Raw genomic sequence first — 24,003 nt, 5'->3', positions numbered from 1 at the left:
CCAAGTTGCATGTATGTTTCATTCACTAGTTTTGATAGGCATGGCATATGCATGTGGTTTATTGCTTGTGATCTTTCATTGGCATGGAGGATGTTTGAGATTGATAGTGGATTGCCTATCCTTGCCATTTCCTGGATAGCCATGGTGATTGTGGGTTTATTTTCATTGTTGTGTTTTTGGTTGGTTCTCATGTTTCCTTAGCTTGGGTAGAGTTACTAGTCCTTGAGACTTGATTGGAAAAACGCTCTAGAGCCTTAGAATAACTTGGGTTGAGTTACTAGTCTTGGAGCCTTGGTTGGAAAAATTATTTGGTTCCCTTGGTGGGTTGAGTTACTAGTCCTAGAGTCTTAGTTGGACAAATTCTCTGGAGCCTAGTGAAATTTGTGGCTTGAGTTACTAGTCCTGGAGCCTTGGTTGGACAAATGATATGGAGCCCTAGAAGGCTTGGACATAGAACAATCTGATGATGGTTTTGTGATTTCTGGCCATGAGGTGGAATCACTTTTTGATGGATTGAGGTGGATGGCCTCTAGAATCCCTGGATGGTTTTTGATTGATGTGTTCTATGAGATCCAAGATTCATGCTTGGAATATGACACGGGGGTGAATGGTTGAAGAGAGATTTTTCTCAGCCGTTCTATAGTCAGGTGGAACGTGGAAGTCCCATCGCGGGTTTGGATTTGGCATCATTAATCAAAAGATATTTCTCGTGGTATTTCTATGAGTATTTTGGTGGATTATATGTGGTGTATATGGTTGTGATTTCATTGATATTTATGTCCCTATTATGTTGGTTATGTATACATTTTATTAAAACAACTATGTATGGCTCTCATCATGTTTTTACTTGTAAATGAATGAACGATGTATCTATGAACTAATGGAGGGAATGGAAGTTAAAGTGATAAGGAAATAATGCTTCACAATGAATCTCAAATAAGTACGAGACACCTATGCTTAGATATGTTATTTACACCTATAGGTTGCATATTTACTGAGTGTTTGAAAAAATTTCTATCTTAGTTAGGATTGGTTAGGTCAAGCCCTTCATCAATTTTTGTGTTAGATCATTCTCCTTGTTGTCATTTATTGTCTTGGAAAGTCTCATAAATTTCTAAGCATTGGTTTGGAGACTATCCTTGAAAACGTGTCTTAAATCTCAGAGTCTCTAACATAAAAAAGGATGAAAAAGACTATAGTATCTCCCTTGTAGGCATTGTGGGAGTGACTATAGGGTTCCAATCGCATGCATGCTTTGTCATGGGAGTGATATTTGGTTTATTTCATTGAAATTTTAAGTTAACTCAGTGGTTGGGAACCTGGAGTGGTCGATTAGCTCTTGGGGGTTCAGAAGAACTTGAGGGAGGTCTGTACGGTCTTATTTTATCAACTGCATTTGCTTAAGTTTACCTAGGATTTTGAGTCTTATCATAATGGCTTCTCGTCGCATGTTTACCCTAGGTAGCTAGTTTCTTGGGTATATGTCGGAGGAGGGTGTTACATCTGCATTCATGAAAGAAAGGGTGATAGTGTCAGATGTCAGAAAGCATCCAACTGCCCTTGCCAATGCCACCTTGGCCTATGCAGGAGACACAAGCTCAAATGTTAAGTTCCTGCTGGCCAAGAATGAACAAATGGAAAATAACTTGCAAGCTACTAGGAAAGAGGAAAAACAACTTAGAGAGAAGAGCATAGTTTCCATAATGGCAGAGATGAGGAAAGTGATACTTGATGAAGTATCAACACTTGAGACTACCATGCGGAAGCTCTATGATGGATTAATCATCATGCATAAATAATTTTTCCATGTGCATGGCTTACAACAACGGAGCAAAGGGTTTGTTCAAACTCTCAGGAACATACATGCTACCATCGCCCATGTATAAGAGATTAAAATGTGGCATAAAGGGGCCCCACTTCACTTTTCAAAGATGATGAAGCCATAGGTAGAGTTGGAGAAAGTAAGGGTTTGGATGTTGATCGAAAACTATGAGAAAATCATCCCATTCCTCACCAGCAAAGAAGCCTCATATGCATGGTTGTATAAGAGTTTGGATGTCATGGTGAGAATGCACAGGATCCCTTCAACCAGTTCCCTCATCGAGCCTAAACATAAGAACCAAGTGCGGATAGAGATCAGCAGGTACATGGAACAACTAAGGTGAGAGACCACCAGGGACGACTTAGAGCTTAGTGCACATAACATGCAGAAGTACATTGATGGTCCCGTCATGGTCAAAAACATGTTGCACATGCTTCAGGATGAGTTAGATACATGTTCTAAGACAATATACTCAGATGCTACGGAGGTAAGAGTCTGCTATCAGAAAGACACCATCAAGTTGTTTGGGGACATCATCACAATACCATGCTTGGCATGATTACTTGACCGAAAAGCACCAAGTGAAGGTTTCTGAGTTGGCCTTTCCCCAAACTTTAGAGTCATAGTGTTTTGTCTTGTTAGGTTGTCTCTGAGCTATTTTTTCTCACATGGGTACATGTGGAAAATGTAATATTATTTGTAAATATGTTGTAAGTGAAATTCCAAGTGTCATTAGTGGAATGTGAAAGGTCATCATGTTATGTAATGAGTTATTTTTAAAGAAGTTGAAGAGTCATGAGGATAGTGAAAGAGTTACAAAGGGGAATGTCAAGGGTCACTCCACTCTTTTTTATAAATAAAACCTCATAACTCATAGAAGAGGCTTTTGGGAACTAATATTTTGGTTGGGATTAGGCTTAGAAAAATCATGGGAGTATTGTGACGAGCCTTGGCTTCTCCATAGTGTAGAGCATGTATACTTCTTTGGAGGAGAAGGTGTTATTGACTGTAATGTTCCACTATTGGGGCTAGTGGCCATCAATGGTGTATGTATGGATGAAACTTTCACTTATAATAATAGCAACATAGGCAGCATGCTGTAATGCATATGTTGTTATTGTAGTTGGACTATTCTGGTTGCTTTAGAATTTTTTGTTGTTTACCTTAGGCATTTTCTTACGAACTACTTTGTATGCAAATGTATGAATATTGTCCAATGTGTCTTGTTGGGGTAACCCATCGCTTTAATTGATGGACTATTCCGCATTTTATCTTGTGAAGTCATTCTGCTCGTGTCTTCCTTCCAAGATGCATACAATTATAGGATTTTAAGGGGAGCACTTCCTTTTCCCATTCGGGTGTTAGAACCACAACACATCTCACTTGAATTGCTGCAAGGTCACACAATTTCTTCAACCCAAAGTTATCATACTTATCTCTACACACTACTGTAGTCAAGGCATTACATTACCACCCAATGTTGGGACTCCTACTCCAAATGGTTTGAGGTCTAGTTGGGAATTCTTATCTGGGAGATCCCCTGAATGTTGGCGGTTCCAACACCATGAACATTTATGGTGCTAGAAGGAGGGCCAGATGACAAGATGAGCCCTTGAAATCTATTTTTAATTTCTACACATCTTTCATGATTTATGTCCAAATTACAACCCCGACATGTTTTTATAACGCTGTTGATTTTGATGTGTCATCGGATGTTATAGATGACTTGTCGAAATATAAGTTTAGTGGCAATAATGGACCACCTCTATTTGTGCACATAATTTCCTTTGATGGATTTTGTGACAGGCATCATATCCCCTCTAATGACACTACGTATGGGTTGTTCTCTTTCACGTTTGAATGGCGTGCACAATAATGGTGTCACAGATTGCTCGCAACCTTTATACACTCTTTTGGAAAATGATCAGAGAATTATGGCGTGCTTTTTTTTAATGGCCATAAAGAACTTCATCGAAAAGAGTTAAAATTGAGGAAAACACCTAATGAATCTCTTGAGAACTTTTATGATCGTTTTCTTCATTATTGTCTTGAATTCATTGAAGATGAAGTTGACTGGAAATTTTTGGAGGGAGGATTTCAATATCTAGTTCACATCTCTGAGAATCTTGACAAGTTAGAAACATTCGACTCTCTCCCAACATACGTCGGTGTTAGAGATTTAAAATATGAGACAGACAAGGTTGTTGTCCCAAGTGACCCCGTATCCCCTTCTCGTCAAAAAACTCTAGCTCTGCAGGACGAGATGGGAGAAGCTGTGAATCCACATGTTCAAACGTCACCATCACTTCCTACCCCACCTACTCAGGATTTCTGTGCAAATTTGGATTGCAAGCTTGGTGGTTGTCATGTGTTCTCATCTGCTCAGACTCTGTCCTCTGGTTCCTTTGATCCTCTAGATTTTTTCGTGTTGTGTTCATCCATTCTGGATTCCACATGTGATGTTCATGAGGATTAAGTTTTGGACGAAGTTGGTGTTGAACAACCAACCTGCGCTATAATTTTTTATGAGTCTGTGTGGGAGTTTGAAAAAGAATCTGCGATGAAGGACGACATTGTTCTATCTGCAACTCATCCAGTTTATCCTCACATCTGCTACGATTCTGCCATTTCTAATTCCTCTTGTGAAAATTCATCTCCAGATGTTTCAACTTCTGATCATTCATAGAAGATGTGGGATTTCAGTCTTTCATTTGATTGTTGAGAGGACAAATCTATCTTCCCGGATCAACCCAATCTCTCATCTTACATTTCTGGAAACTTAGAGGGAGAAAATTCTTGTTTTCCGTCACTCCGTCTTTACGATTCCTCAGATCATGAGGATGTCATTGCTCATCTTGAATATTCTGATCTTGGCTATCGTAATATTTTCGCTCACTCATCTGATCACAATTATGATTCACCTTTTGTTGATCTTTCTAAGCCACATATCTTGACAATCAATCTTCTGAAGAAGTGGAAATGCCTCAAGCTCTCGAAGCACTTCAGCCCGACCCGATGGTTATATCGGGTTCTCGTAACCTTGAGGTTAGTTCCACCTCCGATCAGAAATATATTGAATCTCCCCAGGCTCCTCATCACTCTCTTGTTCACATTGAAAATCAGTCCATTTCACAATTTTCGCATCCTCCACCAGAATTACACGATCCTATTGCTCATGAATTGGAGTCATACGTAGCAAGCGCTATTGTGAAACTAAAGTTTACTTCTATCTTCATGTTATCTCGTTTTCCATGTTCGAAGGTGTGTACATGCTTGTATTCCACGCGCAATGTGACAGGACACCATGATACATCCACAGAGTGCCGTTCCTGTGCTTTCAATTTTTTCTTTTCTATGGATGCATTCAAGCATCGAACCATTTGGTTTGCATTGTTTCATCTTTATTGTCTGTTGGTATGCTTGAATATATTTCTTGTCAATCATGCTGTCACCTACATTGATCCGGATTTAAATAGGAACACAAAAAAATATAGAGGTAACCATATACAGAAAGATGCAACAGAAATAATACTTCATTTCATTAATGTAAAATACTGAAATATGCTTACAAACAGAAATGGAAATAAACCAGCTAGGGTGATGGTAGCTTATCTCTGAGAAGAGATGTGGTGGCCACATGCCTCTGAACTATCTCACAATAAGTCTCGAAGGCCTATTTATTGTTGAGAAACAATGGAAAACCCTTAACATCCCAAAACCTAACCCTAGAAGATGAAACGCCAAATTGTGGGCCCCGTTTGGGTAAATTGGTACATCAATTTCCTGGGGTCGTAACTTTGGCACCCGATCTCTGTTTGACATGTAAAATAGCTCGCTAGAAAGATCTATCCAAGAACTATAACTTTGGTAAGAGCAACATTAGTCCATGGACCCATGTTTCTCCCAGATTTCCCAAAAAGGTCATTTAGGGCCTCAAAACGGCTTCGGAAGTTCAGGACCCAAAAAATTGCTAAAAATAGTAAATTGTGCTACAATTACGGAAACTGAAAAACTGAAAGAGACAGTTGTGGGGGTCCAAGTGGGATAGGTGGGTGGCCACCAACATCCACCTGGATCGTTCATCACCCCTTAGGAAGCAATGGTCCCCATTGCGTTGAGTTCCTCCATCTACTGAACTTGGTCCCTAGTGAGCTGTTCTGCAATCTCTGATGTGTCCAGTGATGGCGGGCAGCATGGTCGAGGGCGGCACACATTGAAAAGTCAGTTCAATCAAAGGAATGGGGCAATGCTATGCTTCAAAGCATTATTTCCCATAGCCTTGGTACTGGTGTAAGGACCATGTCGGAGTGGTTTGATTTTCTGATGGGCTCTTGTAAGGTGTTCTTTCTGCAGATGTAACCAAACTTTGTTGCCCACCTGAAGCTTGTGTGGTACCCCTGTGGGTGAGGAGAAGTTTTTCCTGTGTTCTATCATGACCGTACCCCTTTGTTGTTGCTGTTGCTGTGTGGAGGAACCCTTCGCAGGGGTCATGGATGTGGCTACGATCTTCCCCTTATTTTGGGAGCGAACCAGATAGAAAATGAATTTCCTAGTCTGGGAGACGATCTTGTTGCATTTCTTAGCAGAGATCAAAGAGGTGGAAGTAGGTGGGGCTACCTCTGATATCTTGTATAATGAATTATCCAAAGAAATAATGACAGCGCAAGGCCTTGACTCATACACAGCATGTCGCCTCCACAAGTATGACTGGCCTAATAATACATGACAAACATCCAGAGGTGTAACAACACAGAATACCTCGTCTGTGAAGGGCTTGATGCTATAGGGAAGGCAACACTACTGGAAAAATTTGAGATCTTTTCCTTCATGAAGCCACCCAATACTATACAGTTGTGGGTGTGGTGTAGTCGATAGGCCCAACCGCTTCATGACCTCTACTGAAATAAGGTTCTTTTGTCTACCACTGTCGACAATGAATTGCAGTGGAGAACCCTTCACCCACATCTGTGAGTGGAAATGACGTTCCCCCTCCTCTAGATCTTTGGGCTCATTCTTCTGGATCTTGGTTTTGGTGACAGTGGCACTGGGTTCTGCATCAATGATTTGCTTCCCTTTGCCATTCCCCTTGCCGGGTTTTGAGTCAGGGTCGGAACATGCATCCGATTCTGAAGCCTTCAACTTGGCCACCAACGACTGCTTGGTCTGACACTCACTTGTGTTATGCGTGGGACTCTTGTGGAACTCACACCACTTTCCTTTGTCCTTCTTTGAATTTGTGGTGTTGTTATTTTCTTGCGGCTTCGACGGGTTGTCTTGGGTCACCCCGCCTTGGCTTTGTCCTTTGGTCTTCGGATTTGTAGATCTAAAGTCTCGCTTCTTCTGTTTGAAATTTTGCTCGATTTTGACAGCGTATCGGTACACCATGCCGAGCAAGGAGATGTTCAGGAACTCCATCTCTTCCTGGATGTATCTGTGTAGGCAGCCGCAGTATTTGAGTACCAAATGCATCTCAGAGTCCTTGATACCGAACTATGTACGAAGGGTATGAAAAATGTTTGTGAACTCTGGCACATCTTGGTCGCTTCCCTATTGCAGTGTGGTCCATTTGATGTATCTGTCCTCCTAGATTTTGACAGGGTAGTACTGCTCCTTGACGACATCCCGGAATGAATCCCAAGTGGGTGTGGCTGAAAATAGTGAGTCCGTACTTTCATTCTTCTGTTCGCAGTAGGTTTCCCACTAGTCCTTGACATGGGGGGCTACTTTGAGATGAGCGAAAACAATCTTTTCCCGACTCGAAAATTCATGAACAGAAAAATACCCATCTAGTAGATTGAACCATTTATCTATGACATCTGTGTCTGTTTGACCCTTGAAGATGGGGATTTCAAAATTAACTTGTACCTTAAATGGTGTGGCGTTTCCAGAGTGGCTGTTGGAAGCTGATGTGTTGCCTCTAGGTAGCTGCTAAAGGATCTATGAAAAGCTATCCATCATCATGTTCCTTTGCCGCTCGAGGGCTTCATAAATCAAGATTTTGATAGGATCCTAACCGCTTGTCCTTCTTTTCATCCGCCATGGGAGGCTATCGGGATTTGCGAGGCTAGTCTTGTAAAGGTTTGACTAGTTCAAGCCCTAACTCCTTATATCCCAACCTCGTTGGGGACATGCAAAGAAAAACAAAGAAAAAGCAGACCACTCTAATACCATTGATCTAGATTTAAACAGGAATGCAACAAAATACAGAGATAACCATATACACAAAGATGCAGTGGAAATAATACTTCATTTCATTAATGTAAAATACTGAAATATTCTTACAAATAGAAATGGAAATAAACTAGCTAGGGCGATGGTAGCTTATCTCTGAGAAGATATGTGGCAGCTACATTCCTCTGAACTACCTTACAATAAGGCTCGAAGGCCTATTTATTGTTGAGAAATTGATCCGAATTGGATCCTTGAAAATTATCAGAGTTCTATGACTGTTTCAAATTATGACAAACTTCAAAATCTTGTAAACAATGAGCTATCAAGAAATAACCTCTGAGTAATGGTAATTTGCAGCAAGCACGGAGCAATGAGGACCTTCAGTCAAAGTGCACTGACCATTGGCCCATGGGGATTGTGCATGGTGCAAAAATGGCAGTTGGGAGGCTCAAACCCAGAAATGGAGGCTGTTTCTGATGTGCGATTAGCGCAGGACAAAACCCCTCGAGAAGGAAAAAGCGCTAAAATGACAGGCAGGTCTCGCGCTCCAAAACCGATGGAATATTGGAGGCATTTTGGGTAGTAAGTGGGTTTGTCAGAGGACCAAGTGATTCGATACATTGAATGATGCATGTCTGGTAGATAAGAGAGAAAACCGCTCTCATCGTGGGCTAAATGTCGAGCAAGTCACCCATGCAATAAAAGTGATGACCGTAGGATCTGGTGGTCCCAGATCAAACGGTGGAGATTGCACCTGATGGGAGACCGGATTTGACGGAAGAATAAGCTAAGGCCTATAAATGTTTGAAGTTCGATTTGACCGCTGAGCTGGAAAATGAATCATTTTGCGGAATAACTGAAGTAAAGAACCTTTTGAGGAAGAGCTGGCGCTCAGTTCATGAAGGGACAAGTGGCCACCTCTCCGTGAAATGTTACACAGTGGCGATGACACAGAAGCAGGGAATTCCAAGCGGATAGAGGCAGGCGATCCGAAGGGCCAGCAGAGGAAGCGAACAATTAAGGGACGGACTGGCTTTAAGCCACAAATAGATAGAGAACAGACAGAGGAGATAGAGGAGACAAAATAGAGAGTGAAGCAAGGAGTAGAGAACCGAGAAGCGAGCTGACCTGCAGAGCTAAGGCAACATCGAGTAGATAGAACAGAGAAGGCTTGAGAGGTTCAAGCAATCCCTGTGAGGATATATGTCGGGAATTGAGGACCAAATTGGACTCATCCCACTAAGACCAGTTGAGGTCGAGACTTGGTAAGGGAGTCTGTGTACTCTAGTGGCTTGGGGAATCCAAGTACCACCCTACTAAGCATCATCTGTTGTAGGAGACTCAAATTGAGCTCCTCATTGTAAAAACTCTACTCAAATACACAATAAAAAATGCCACCACTGAAAGCTAGACTAGGAGATGTAGACCAGGACGATTGGGTGAACTCCTTATTAAATTGTTGTTTTTTGCATTTTCTTGCTGTGTTTCTCTTACTGTTTTCCATTGCCTGTGTATTTCGCAATCTTATCGATTCGTTGCTTAAAATAACATAGGAACACACCAACAAATGAGTCTATAATACCTACATTAATTTACTGAGATCATTCATAAGTGATTTCAGATCAAGTGGTATCTGAGCTTTAGGTTGTTAAGGTTAGACAAGCTCGTGCTGGATTTAGCTGTTGAATGCTAACTAGATCAAAGCTCCAATTAGGAAAAGGAGAGTAAACTAATCCTGAAATTGGAAGAGTCTATCCTCAGAAGAAAATGTCAAAGGAAGGTTCTGTGGGGCCATACCCTCAATTTATAGATAGTTTCCTAGCCATAAGGTCCATGGTAGAGGATATGTATAAGGACTTTAGAAAACATAAAGATGAAGATGCATCAGGCTCCAAACAAGATAAAGGAGAAGAAGAGTATCTCCTCCATGAAAACTCAAAAGGCAAAGGGAAAGAAGATAGTTTTCTCACACCTCCTAATAGCCCTGAACATAAAAAGAAGACATCTTTGACTAAACTAGATGTTAAATTTGATTTACCAATATATGATGGAGATTTGAATGCAAAAAAGCTGGACAATTGGATTAGACAAATTGATGTTTATTGCGGAGTGCAGAGTATTGATTCAGACAAGAGCAAGATTCAACTGGCCAGCCTACGCCTTGGAGGAACTACCTTGGTTTGGTGGGAAGGCAGGACCCAAGCTGACATGAAGAGACATGGTAAGACTATTCTGTCTAGAGTGAATTTGTTTCTTCAATCAAAAAGTAGTTCTATCCATCAGTCTACATGCAGCAAGCCATGATGAGCTGGCAAACTCTTCGACAATTGAAAGGGCAAAGTGTACAAGGTTACACCCAAGAATTTAGGAAGAGAGCATTGATTCTAGGAATCTCATTAGACTCTGTTGAAGTACATCGGTGGTCAACACAGCTACATGAGGCACACTATCCTCATGTTTAATCCCACTAGTATAGATGAGGTATCTATTCAAGCTACGCATCTAGAAGCTAGAGGAAAGAATGGAAACCTAGAAGTTGGGGGATCATCTCAAGCCACTGCAAGCAAGAATAAGGAGAAAATAAAACAGAAATGGAAAGCAAGGAAGGCCAACACTGCACAGAAAAGAAAGTCTTCATGCACTCACTGTAAGAAGGATGGGCATGATGATGAGCATTGTTGGATTTTGCATCCAGAGGTGAGACCTAAGAAGTTCGAGGGCAAGAAGAAGAAGATTGCTGCAGCTATTCAGAAAGATTTAGGGTCTGACTTAGGATATGAAACAACCATTGCAGTCACAGGTATAAAAGGTAAGAATTCTGCACAATCTACTATTGATGAAGAAAATGAGAGAAAAAGACATGAGCTTTTCCATATTTGAGTTATTTCCAAACATCAAAGATTGATACTTTGTTTGATAGTGGCTCACAAGTAAATTTATTTTTTGAAGCAATTGTAAAGAAGTTGGGATTACTGACTACACCTCACAAGAAACCATACCCATTAGGATGGTTAAATGATAAAGCACACTACAAGTGACTAGACAATGCAAACTCAAGTTTTATTTTGGGTCAACATTTGTAGATGAGGTTGAGTTAGACATAATTCCTTTGGATATATGTGGAATTGTTTTAGGAAGTCCTTACTTGCATGACAGAAAAACTATTTTCTATAGAGCTGAGAACATGTATCTACTCGTTAAAGATGGAATCGAATACTTTGTAAGAGCTCATAAGCTCAAGAATAATTATACTCTCATAAACTCAGGGCAGATCAAACGAATGATAAATTCATGCAAACAATTTTTAGTGATGGTTGTAAAGCAAAAGAAACCTGATAAAACCAATGTATTTGAGGGTTGTGATGCTAAACAACAAGCTGATTTAGAAAAAGTTGTTTCAGAGTATGATATCTTGTTTCAAGAACCTAAAGGTATACCACCCAAAAAGGAAATAGTGCATGAAATTAATTTGTAGCAAGATGCTCCATTGCCTAACATTGGGATGTACGGGTTGTCTGCTTTAGAGAATGCAGAAATCAAGAAGCAGGTGCAAGAGTTGCTTGAGAAAGGGTTCATCAGGCCTAGCACATCACCATGTGGATCTCCAATTTTTTTGGTGAGAAAGAAAGATGGCTCGTGGAGAATGTGCATTGATTACCAAGCACTGAATAAGATAACAATAAAAAATTGTTATCCCATTCCTTGCATAGATGATCTATTGGATAAATTGAAAGAAGCTGTTTGTTTTTCCAAGTTAGACTTGGATATTGGATATCATCAGGTTAGAGTTGTAGAACAAGATGCATGGAAGACTGCTTTCAAAACAAAGCAGGGATTGTATGAGTGGCTGGTTATGCCTTTTGGCTTAACTAATGCTCCTGCTACTTTCATGAGAATAATAAATGATGTACTCAGATCTTTTCTTGATGATTTTATTATTGTATATCTGGATGACATTCTGATATTTAGCAAAACATGGGAAGAACATTTAAATCATGTTAAGCAGACACTAGATGTTTTGAAAAGACAAAAACTTTATGTTAAACTCTCAAAATGTGAATTTGGAAAAACATATTTAAATTATTTGGGACATATAGTAGGGGGTGGTGAATTGAAGATAGATCCCTCTAAGGTGGCAGTCATTGTAAACTAGCCTAAACCCAAATCTGCTATAGAAGTTAGGAGCTTCTTAGGAGCAGCACAATATTGGAGAAAGTTCATTTCTAACTTTTCCTTAATTGCAGCTCCCTTACATGCTTTAATAGGATTGAACAAGGTGTTTCAGTGGGGAGGCAAACAATAGAAAGCCTTCGACACCTTGAAAGAAAAGGTTAATATAGCACTAGTACTAGCACTGCCTAATCTTCAAAGACCGTTTGAGATTCAAATGGATGCTAGTGACTATGCCATGGGAGCAGTGTTGAAACAACATGGTAGAACCATATGTTATCATTATGAGACATTTAATTTTGCAGTAGTTAACTATCCCACATATGATAAAGAATTGTATGCACTAGTACAGAGTGTGAAAAAGTGGAAACATTACTTAATGTACAGAGTGTGAAAAAGTGGAAACATTACTTAATGGGCAAAGAGACAGTAATACATACTGATCATCAACCACTTCAATATCTACACTCCCAAACTAAGTTGTAACAATCAAGACACTATAGATGGATGGGTTTTCTACAATAGTTTCATTTAGTCATTAGATATAAAATGGACATACATAATAAAGTTGCAGATATGTTATCTAGACCCATTATAAATGCATCTACTATACTTAAGCATAATTTTGTGTTACATGAAAGCTACATTGAACAATATGCTCAAGATATAGACTTTAAAGATGTATATGCAACTTTAAGTCAAGGCAAACGAGTAGAAGAATTGGATTATCATGTTAAGGACCAACTCCTATATCATTGTGGGAAGCTATGCATTCCACAAACTGAAAGAGTAAAGATAATTCGAGAAGCACACACTTCTGTAATATCAGGTCACTTTGGGGTAAGTAAAATAGTTGCACAACTGCAAAGATTTTGTTATTGGCCAAAAATGAGTGAGACAATTTCTAGATATGTAAGAGGGTGTACTATATTTCTAGATATGTAAGAGGGTGTACTATGTGTGCTAAAAGCAAGCCCATCAATAGAAAACTAGGCTTGTACACTCCATTACCAGTTCCTTCTCATCCTTGGGAAAGTGTTTCCGTGGATGTTGTTGGAGGACTACCTAAATCTAGGAAAGTTCATGATTATCTGTGTCTTGTTGTGGATAGGTTCAGCAAAATGTGTATTTCGATACCTTGTAATAAACAGATTACAGCTAAACAAACTGCAAAACTGTTCTTTCAACATGTATGGGTTCATTTTGGATTACTCACTTCCATTATATCTGATCGAGACACCCAATTTGTGGGAAATTTTTGGTCAAGTCTATGGGAACCGATGGACACCAAACTAAAGAAAAGCACAACATTCCATCCACAAACCGATGGCCAGACAGAAGTAGTCAACAGGACAGTGATCCAGTTACTCAGGGGATATTGCAGTAAGCATCCTAAGCTTTGGGATGAACATGTGTGTTATGTGCAGCACACTTACGACCAAGCCAAACATTCTTCTACACAGAGATCTCCTTTTGAGATCTATTTTGGTTTCACACCAAGGTCTCCCTTGGATTTTGTCTTTGGTAAGGACACAACAGTTGAGGGACACAATGATGTGAATAGGGCAACTAGGTTCATTGAACAAATCCAAGAGATCCACCAGGCAATATAGGAACAAGTGGAAAAGAGCCAGGCCAAATACAAGGAAAGGCATGATAAGCATCGGATGGAGCATAGTTTCCAAGTTGGTGATCAAGTCTGGCTATATATCAGCAAGGACAGGATGCAAGGGGAAGGTAAAAAGCTAAAGCCTATCAGGTATGGACCTTTCAAGATACTCGAGAAGATTGGTGAGAATTCTTTTCGCCTTGATCTACTAGCTTACATGCACATCTACTCAGTCATAAATGCAGATAGCTTGAGATTATTTGAACCTTCACTAATTGAGGATCCCGAATAGTAGAGTCAATTGACTTCTATCGATTGCCTGCTACCTAAATATCTTAATGAATTGCAGGAAGACATAGTTCTGGACAGGAAGGTGAGAACGACGCACAAGGGAGATGTTGAGTACCTCAGAATTGAACTCAGGGGTTCAAAGTCAAGCAGTGAAAGATGGATAGAGATTGGATAGGTGAGAAAGTTGTATCCTCACTTAGTCGATGCTTGAAAACCAAATTTTGGTGGTCCAAAAGCTTTTTCAGTGGGAAGGTCGTGATCCGAATTGGATCCTTGAAAATTATCAGAGTTCTATGACTGTTTCAAATTATGCAAACTTCAAAATGTTGTAAATAATGAGCTATCAGGAAACACCTATGATTAATGGTAATTTGCAACCAACATGGAGCAACGAGGACCTTCGGTCAAAACGTGTTGACCATTGTCCCATGGGGACTATGCATGGCGCAAAAATGGCAGTTGGGAGGCTCAAACCCAGAAACAGAGGTTGTTTCTGATGCACAATTTGCGATTAGCGCAAACGCAGGACAAAACCCCTCGAGAAGAAAATTCCTCAAGCACACAGTCACAAGGGAAACTAGGAACCAGTGGGGAAAGCACTAAAATGACAGGCGGGTCCCGCGCTCCAAAACTAGTGGAATATCAGAGGAATTTCAGGTGGTAGGCGGGTTTGTTAGAGGACCAAGCGATTCCATACATTAAATGACGCGTGTCCGGCGGATGAGAGAGAAAACCGCTCTCATCGTAGGCTAACGATCGAGCAAGTCACTCGTGCGATAAAAGCGATGATCGTAGGATTTGGAGGCCCCAGATCAAACAACAGAGATTGCACCTGATGGGAGACCAGATTTAGCGGAAGAATAAGTTGAGGCATATAAAGGTTTGAAGTCCGATTTAACCGCTAAGCTGGCGGATGAATCATTTCGCGGAATAACCGAAGTAACAAACCGTTCGAGGAAGAGCTGGTGCTCAGTTCGTGAAGGGACAAGTGGCCACCTCTCTGTGAAATGTTACACAGTGGCGATGACACAGAAGCAGGGAATTCCAAGCGGACAAAGGCACGCGATCCGAAGGGCCGGAAGAGGAAGCGAACAGTCAAGGGACGGATTGGAATTAAGCCATGAACAGATAGAGAATAGACAGAGGGGACATAGGAGACAAAATAGAGAGTGAAGCAAGAAGCAGAGAACCGAGAAGCAAGCTGACCTGCAGAGCTAAGGCAGCATCGAACAGATAAAACTGAGAAGGCTTGACAGGTTCAAGCAATCCCTTTGAGGATATCTGTCAGGAACTGAGGACCAAATTGGACTCATCCCACTAAGACTAGTTGAGTTCAAGACTTGGTAAGGGAGTCTGTGTACTCTAGTGGCTTGGGGAATCCACGTACCACCCTACTAAGCATCATCTGTTGTAGGGGACTCAAATTGAGCTCCTCATTGTAAAAACTCTGCTCAAAGACACAATAAAAAAGGCCAGCACTGAAAGCTAGATTAGGAGATGTAGCCCAGGAGGATTGGGTGAACTCCTTATTAAATTGTTGTGTTTTGCATTTGCTTGCTATGTTTCTCTCTCTGTTTTCCATTGCCTATGTATTTTGCAATCTTATTGATCCGTTGCTTAAAATAACATAGGCACACATCAGCACATGAGTCTGTAATACCTACATTAATTTACTGAGATCATTCATAAGTGATTTCAGATAGGAAACAATGGAAAACCCTTAACATCACAAAACCTAACCCTAGAAGATGAAATGCCAAATTGTGGGCCCCGTTTGGGTAAATTGATACATTAATTTCCCGGGGTCGTAACTTTTGCACCCGATCTCTGTTTGACACGTATAATAGCTCGTTAGAAAGATCTATCTGAGAACTATAACTTTGGGAAGAGAAACATCGGTCCATTGACCCGTGTTGCTCCCAGATTTCCCAAAAAACCATCGTTTAGGGCCTCAAAACGGCTCGGGAAGTTTAGGGCCCGAAAAACTGCTAAAAATAGTAAATTGTACTACAATTACGGAAACTGAAAAACTGAAAGAGATAGTTGTGGGGCTCCAAGTGGGATAGGTGGGTGCCCATCAACATTTGCTGGATCATTCCTCCCCCCTTAGGAAGCAATGGTCCCCATTGTGTGGAGTTCCTCCATCTACTGAACTTGGTCCTTGGTGAGTTGTTTTGCAATCTTTGACGTGTCCAGTAATGGTGGGAAGCATGGTTGAGGGTGGTACACATTGAACAGCAATCGAAGGAATGGGGGAATGCTATGCTTCAAAGCATTGTTTACCATAGCCTTGGTATTGGTGTAAGGACCATGTTGGAGTGGTCTGAGCTTCTGATGGGCTCTTGTAAGGTGTTCTTTCTGTAGATGTAACCAAACTTTGTTGCCCGCCTGAAGCTTGTGTGGTACCCCTGTGGGTGAGGAGAAGTTGTTCCTGTGTTCTGTCATGACCGTATCCCTTTGCTATTGCTTCTGTGTGGATGAACCCTTCGTGAGGGTCATGGATGTGGCTACTATCTTTCCCTTACTTTGGGAGCGAACTAGGCAGAAAATGAATTTCCTAGTCTAGGAGATGATCTTGCTGCATTTCTTAGCAAAGATCAAAGAGGTGGAAATAGGTGGGGCTACCTCCGATATCCTGTATAATGAATTATCCAAAGAAATAATGACAACGCGAGGCCTTGACTCATACACAGCATGTTGCCTCCATAAGTATGGCTGGCCTAATAATACATCACAAACATCCAGAGGTGTAACAACACACAATACCTCATCTGTGAAGGGCTTGATGCTGTAGGGAAGGTGACACTACTCGCAAACTTTGAGATCTCGTCCTTCATGAAGCCACTTGATACTATACAGCTACGGGTGTGGTGTAGTTGGTAGGCCCAACCGCTTCATGACCTCTGCTGAAATTAGGTTCTTTTGGCTGCCACTATCGACAATGAATTGTAGTGGCGAACCCTTCACCCACGTCTATGAGTGGAAAAGACGTTCCCCCTCCTTTGGATCTTCGGGCTCATTCTTCTAGATCTTGGCAGTGGCAATAGTGGCGCTGGGCTCCGCATCAATGATCTACTTCCCTTTTCCATTCTCCTCGTCAGGTTCTGAGTCAAGGTCAGAACATGCATCTGATTCTGAAGCCTTCAACTTGGCCACCAGCGACTTCATGGTCCGACACTCACTTGTGTTATGAGTGGGACTCTTGTGGAACTCACATCACTTTCCTGTGTCCTTCTTCGACTTTGTGGTGTTGCTCTTTTCTTGCGGCTTCGACGGGTTGTCTTGGGTCATCCTGCCTTGGCTTTGTCCTTTGGTCTTCGGATTTGCACATCCAATGTCTCACTTCTTTTGTTTGAAATTTTGCTCGATTTTGACTACATATCGGTACGCCATGCCCGAGCGAGGAGATGTTCAGGAACTCCATCTCTTCCTGGATGTATCTGTGTAGGCAGCCGCAGTCTTTGAGTACCAAATGTAGCTCAAAGTCTTTGATACCCAACTGTGTGAGAAGGGTACAAAAAATGTTTGTGAACTCTGGCACATCTTGGTCCCTTCCCTACCATAGTGTGGTCCATTTGATGTATTTGTCCTCATAGCTTTTGACAGGGTAGTACTGCTCCTTGACGACATCTCGGAATGAATCCCAAGTGGGTGCAGCTAAAAATAGTGAGTGTATACTTTCATTCTTCTGTTTGCAGTAGGTTTCCCACTAGTCCTTGACATGGGGGGCTGCTTTGAGATGAGTGAAAACAATTTTTTCCCAACTCGAAAATTCATGGACAGAAAAATACCCATCTAGGAGATTTAACCATTTATCTACAACATCTGTGTCTAACTGACCCTCAAAGATGTGGATTTCAAAATTAACTTGTACCTTAAATGGTGTGGCATTTCCAGAGTAGTTGTTGGACGCTGATGCATCACCGTTGGGTAGCCGCTGAAGGATTTGCGCAAATCTATCCTTCATCGCATTCTTTTACCGCTCGAGGGATTCTTCGAGCAAGATTTTGATAGGATCTCCTGCCCCCTCGTCTTTCTTTTCATCCGCCATGGGAGGCCGTCGGGATTTGCGAGGCTGGTCTTGCAAAGGTTCAGCCAGTTCAAGCCCTAACTCCTTATATCTTAACCTCATTGGGGACATGCAAAGAAAAACAGAGAAAATGTAGACCGCTCTGATACCACTGATCCGGATTTAAATAGGAACACAAAAAAATACAAAGATAATCATATACACAAAGATGCAACAGAAATAATACTTCATTTCATTAATGTAAAATACTGAAATATGCTTACAAACAGAAATGCAAATAAACCAGCTAGGGTGATGGTAGCTTATCTCTAAGAAGATATGTGGCGGCTACATGCCTATGAACTATCTTACAATAAGGCTCGAAGGCCTATTTATTGTTGAAAAACAATGGAAAATGCTTAACATCCCAAAACCTAATCCTAGAAGATGAAACACCAAATTGTGGGATTCGTTTGGGCAATTGGTACATCAATTTCCCGAGGTCGTAACTTTGGCACCGGATCTCTATTTGGCACGTATAATAGCTTATTAGAAAGATCTATCCGAGAAATTGTTGGCATTATGACACAAATTTGGCACTATGACACAGATGTTGTCCTTGATGGCAACACTCACAGATGACAGATCATAGTTCAGGCTAACAGAATGAAGAAAGAGAGGTATACGCAGGTTCCCATTGACCAAGCCGCGTATACACATGGGTTCGCAAAGCAAAAGGCGCGTATGGTGTACACATGCACTTTCACGAAAGGAAAGGCGCGTACATGTTGGAAAACTTGGTTTTGGTCCGTGGTATTTGGTCCATGGTATTGTGATCCATGGTATTGGTCCAAGGTATCTTGTCCGACATGTTGACCCTAGGTATTTGGTCCAAGGTATTGATTCTATGTGGTTTTGGACCATGGTATTGAGTAAGGCCTAATATTATAAAAGGAGGAGAAGACCATTAGGCAAAGGCACTCATGAATTGAATATCTAATGAAGAGCGAGATCTAGAATACAGGTTGGGTTATGGTGCACAGCTGGATCTGAATCAAGGATGAACTTGAGCACTTGATGAAGGATAAGTTCTATTGATGGGTCAAGATCTTAGGGATTGAAGACAAGTATCTTTGTGTGGTTTTGATCTTTTATCTGAATAATTGGCGCATGTCGTAATCTGTAAATATGATGATCTGGGTATATCTAATGTCTAAATAATTGTAAAGGTTAAAATCATCATTTATAGATATGTACACAGGTTCACTATAGCAAAGGTATGTATACATGCTAGTTCGACATTTCAAAAGTGCGTATACACAGGTTTTCCTTAATACAAGTGCGTATGCATGCAGGTTCATCATGTTGAAGTAGTGTACACCTCGTAAAATATGATTTAGCTACTTCTGATTGTTGTTGCTGTGTTCTGGGTTCTAGTTTGGGTTCTGGTTACTATTACTGTATTCTGGTTACAGCATTCAGAGAAGTGATTGTTTGATTCAGTTTTGGTTGGTGCAAAAGAGATTGATTGATGTAGATATATTTGACGTTGTATTGATGTTATTGATGGATCTAGTTTGAAAATTTATGAAACGTGGTCCCTGGAAGAAAATAGAAGGTTGTAGCCTTCTGTAAGTCAGCACCTACGTACTAGTACATCAGCTAGTATAAGAGCTAGGGGGTTGTAGCTCCCTTCCAGGAGAAGCTGGAGAATGAGAGAAGGTTGTAGCCTTCTATAGGTAGAAGCATGTGTATTGGTATAAGACTGCACCAATACAAAATATTGTAAAAAGAAGTTTCTTATTAAAAGAAAGATAGATACGATTGTAGCAAGTGGTTTTCACCCACATTGGGTTTCCACCTTATATCTTTTGTTCATGTGTGTGACTTTCTATTTTGTTTTTTTACTACTCCTAGTTACTGTTTATATGGTTCTAATTCACAGATTAAAGATCAACATATGAAGAATTAACTAAATTATAAGTTTATAGGGTATACGCTAGTTTCCTTATATACAGTTGCGTATACACACAAGTTTCATTAACTGAAGTAGCATATATGAATCAAAATATGGAAATGAAATATTATTGACTTGCTAATACTGATTCACCCCCCCTCTCAGTATTGTTTCCAACAATTGGTATCAGTGTAGGTTCTTCAGAAGAAGCTTGATCACTTGAAGGAATATTTATCATCATGAGTTACTACAAAAGAGAGGCATCCATTAGACCACTGATCTTTGATGGGAGAAACTTCGTTTATTAGAAGGTAAGAAGCAGAGCCTATCTTCAATCTCTTGGAACAGATGTTTGGAAAATCGTGGAAGGAGGATATACATTTCCATCAACAATTCCTACAGATACAATAGGTAAAAAGAAATATGAAACCAATGCCAAGGTCATCAATACATTATTGGGGAGTCTGTCACAGTCAGAATTTGTCAAGGTTATGCAGCTCAAAACTGCCAAAGAAATATGGGACAATATTGTTCTAAGCTATGAAGGAGATGATCAGGTAAAACGTGCAAAACTACAATCTCTCAGAATTCAATATGAAACTCTCAAAATTCACAATGATGAAAGTATAGCTAATTACTTCCTACCTATAGATGAGATTGTTAATCACATGAAGAACTTGGGTGAAGAGATAAAAGAAGTTACTTTAGTTGAATTTTTTTTAAGATCCTTGTCTACTAAGTTTGAATCAAAAGTTTCTGCTATAGAAGAAAAGCAGGATCTTCAGAGTCTTACTATGACACAACTACACGGAATCTTAACTGCTTTCGAAATGAGAAAAGGAGGTCCATCAGATATGAGAGAAGCCACATTCAAAGCTTCAGGAAGAGAAGAACTCAATGAATCAGGACATATTTTAGAAGGAGAGGAAGAAGCAAAATTTGTCAAGAACCTTCAACGGGGTTCTGGGAGATTCATAGGTAAACTACCTTTCAAATGTTTTGCTTGTGGAAGAGTCGGTCATTATGCTGCCAAATGTCCTCACAAGGATAAGCTTGATAAAGGTAAGGAATCAACAAAATGGAATAGAAAACAAAGTGTAAGTAAGAAGATCTACTATATGCATGAAGATAGTGATGGTTTATTAAATAGTGATGAAGATGAAACTAGTAATGATTATAGACTTCTGACAGCTGTTGAAGATGAAGATTTCTTGGATGTTTTAGATGAAGATGGTCTTTATGAAGAAATCTCTAAACTTAAAATTTGTTTAAAAGAAAAGAATATGATTATAGATACTCTGACATTCCAACTTGCTGAAAGGGAAAAACACAATGAAAATTAGAATGTGAAATTGTGGGTCTAAGAAAGGATATTGAGAAAACAAAAGCTCTCAATCTTAGATTTGCTAAAGGATCAGAGACCCTAAATGAAATTATCAAAGTGTAGCATTCTCCTTTGATAAAGACAGGTCTAGGATATACTGAAGAAGCACAGAAACCATCCACCTCCACTAAATGCTATCTTGATGCAGTAAAGAGCAGTGAACAGTTTGACAATCGTCAACAAAGGCATAAAGCAGATCACCAAGTAAATCGGGGTCAATCCACTTCAAGGATGAACAAAAGCTACAACCAACCTCAGGTAAATCATACTTAGTTTGCTTCAAGAATGAATGTTAATGGAAACTACAATCACTAGGTTAGTAGGTTCGATAATCGTAGAAATTTCTTTAATGGCCAATGTTTTTCATGTTGTAACTTTGGACACAAAGCTTCTCAATGTGTTTCTTACAAGACCATCATGACTAGAGAAGCAAGAAATCAAAAGAATGTGACAGGGATCATGAAAAGGACCTGAAATAACTTTTCGCTTCTTGAAAATGAAATAGAATGCTCTATTTGTAACAACTTCGGTCATGAAGATTTTGAATGCAGGAGTAAATTTCAGCAAACATCTCAGAAGGAGAAAACTTCATTGGGTCCCAAAACTTGGAGAAAAAAAGAACCGCAACCAGAGAGATGTGGTATAGCTTTATATGCAGAAGGACAAGAAAATCAGTGGTACATTGACAGTGGATGCTTGAAACACATGATAGGTGATAAAGAAAAACTTCAGTCATACAATGCCTTAGAAAAATAAAAAGAAGGTCTCATTTGGAAATGGCACTCCTGCTGTCATAAAAGGTAAAGGTTCTATTGTCTTAAAATAAAAGGTTAAAGTTGGGAATGTTATATATGTTGGTGGTCTAAAGCATAATCTATTGTGTCAGTCAAATGTGCGATCAAGGAAATGAAGTGGTATTTTGATCAAATGGATGTGTTGTTCGTGAGCTTGATACAGGAGAAACCGTGATCAAGGGAATAAGAACTCCAAATAACCTATACATACTCAAGGGAGGAAAGAAACAATGCTACCTAAGCAAAAAATGATGAACAATGGCTATGGCACAGAGGGCATCTAAGCTTCTCTCAAATAAGAAAAGCATGCAGATTCTAGGCTATTCGTGATCTTCCTGATATCAGCATTCTAGAAAACACAATATGCAAATCATGTCAATTTGGTAAGCAAACCAGAGCTCATCTCCCTAAGAAGGAAGGATCAGCTAGTAAACCTCTTGAACTTGTTCATACTGATTTATGTGGTCCATCAAGGAAAAATTCACCTCGTGGAGAAGAATACTTTATATTGTTCATTGACGACTTTTTCCAGAATGTGCTGGATAGGACTTCTAAAGCATAAAGATGAAGCATTTGAAAAATTCAAAGCATTGTTTGAAAATGAATCAGATCGCAAAATCAAATGCCTCAGGTTTGATCGAGGAGGGGAATTTACCTCAGATGATTTCTTCGACTTTTGTGAAGAACATGGAATAAAAATGGAATTCTCTACCGCAAGGACTCCTCAGCAAAATGGAGTGGTAGAAAGGATGAACATAACTGTTCAACAAATGGCTCGTGCCATGCTAGCTGAGTCTGGAGCTCCTGCAACCTTCTGGGGTGAAGTTGCATTTGCTGCCGTCACTATTCTCAACAAAACAAATGTTCGTGTAAACAACACTCAAAATCCACATGAACTTTGGTATAGTAAGACTCCTACTGTAAAATACTTCAAAGTTTTTAGAAGAAAATGTTACATCAAAAGGACTGATGAAAAACTTGGCAAGTTTGAACCTAGAGAAAATGAAGGAATTCTCCTTGATTACTCTTCCCGAAGGAAAGGATATAAGTGTTATAATAAAATACTAGGGAAAATTGTTGAAAGTGTCGATGTTGTGGTTGATGAAGCAGGCCAAAATCAAAGAACTTAAAAACTGAAGATTATGAAGAAGATGAGGATTATCCTTCCACATAAAATCAGACTAATTTTGAAGAAGAAACCAATGAAGCACCAGAAGAAAAGATAATGGTAGAAAAAAAGACTGCATCTAGGTATGTTCAAAAAAATCATCCAGAGACTCAAATTTTGGAACAGAAAGAGGCAGGGGTGCAGACAAGAAGAACTATTACAGAAGCTTCAAGCTATCTAGCATTGCTTTCCACGATCGAACCTCAAAATGTACATGAAGCATGCAAAGATGAATGTTGGGTCAAGGCCATGAATGAAGAGCTTGAGCAAATTGAAAAGAATAATGCCTGGGAATTAGTTCCTAGACCTCATGATAAGAATATCATTGGAACCAAATGGATATTCAAAAACAAGTTGAATGAAAATGGAGAAGTTATCAGAAACAAGGCTAGACTTGTTTGTAAAGGATATGCTCAACAAGAAGGTATAGATTTTGAAGAAACTTTTGCACCTGTTGCTAGACTTGAAGCCATAAGAATGTTCCTTGCTCTTTCTAGTTTTTAGAACTTCAAAGTATACCAAATGGATGTAAAATCTACCTTTCTTAATGGAGACTTAGAAGAAGAAGTATATATTGAGCAACTAGATGGATTCATCCTTGGAAATGATCCAAAACTTGTATGCAGAC

Source organism: Pinus tabuliformis, chromosome 4_2 (genome assembly GCF_031772625.1).
Source record: "Pinus tabuliformis cultivar Carrire ecotype Pingquan chromosome 4_2, CPIR1, whole genome shotgun sequence".
NCBI classification, from domain to species: Eukaryota; Viridiplantae; Streptophyta; class Pinopsida; order Pinales; family Pinaceae; genus Pinus; species Pinus tabuliformis.
This window is presented reverse-complemented; position numbering follows the sequence as displayed.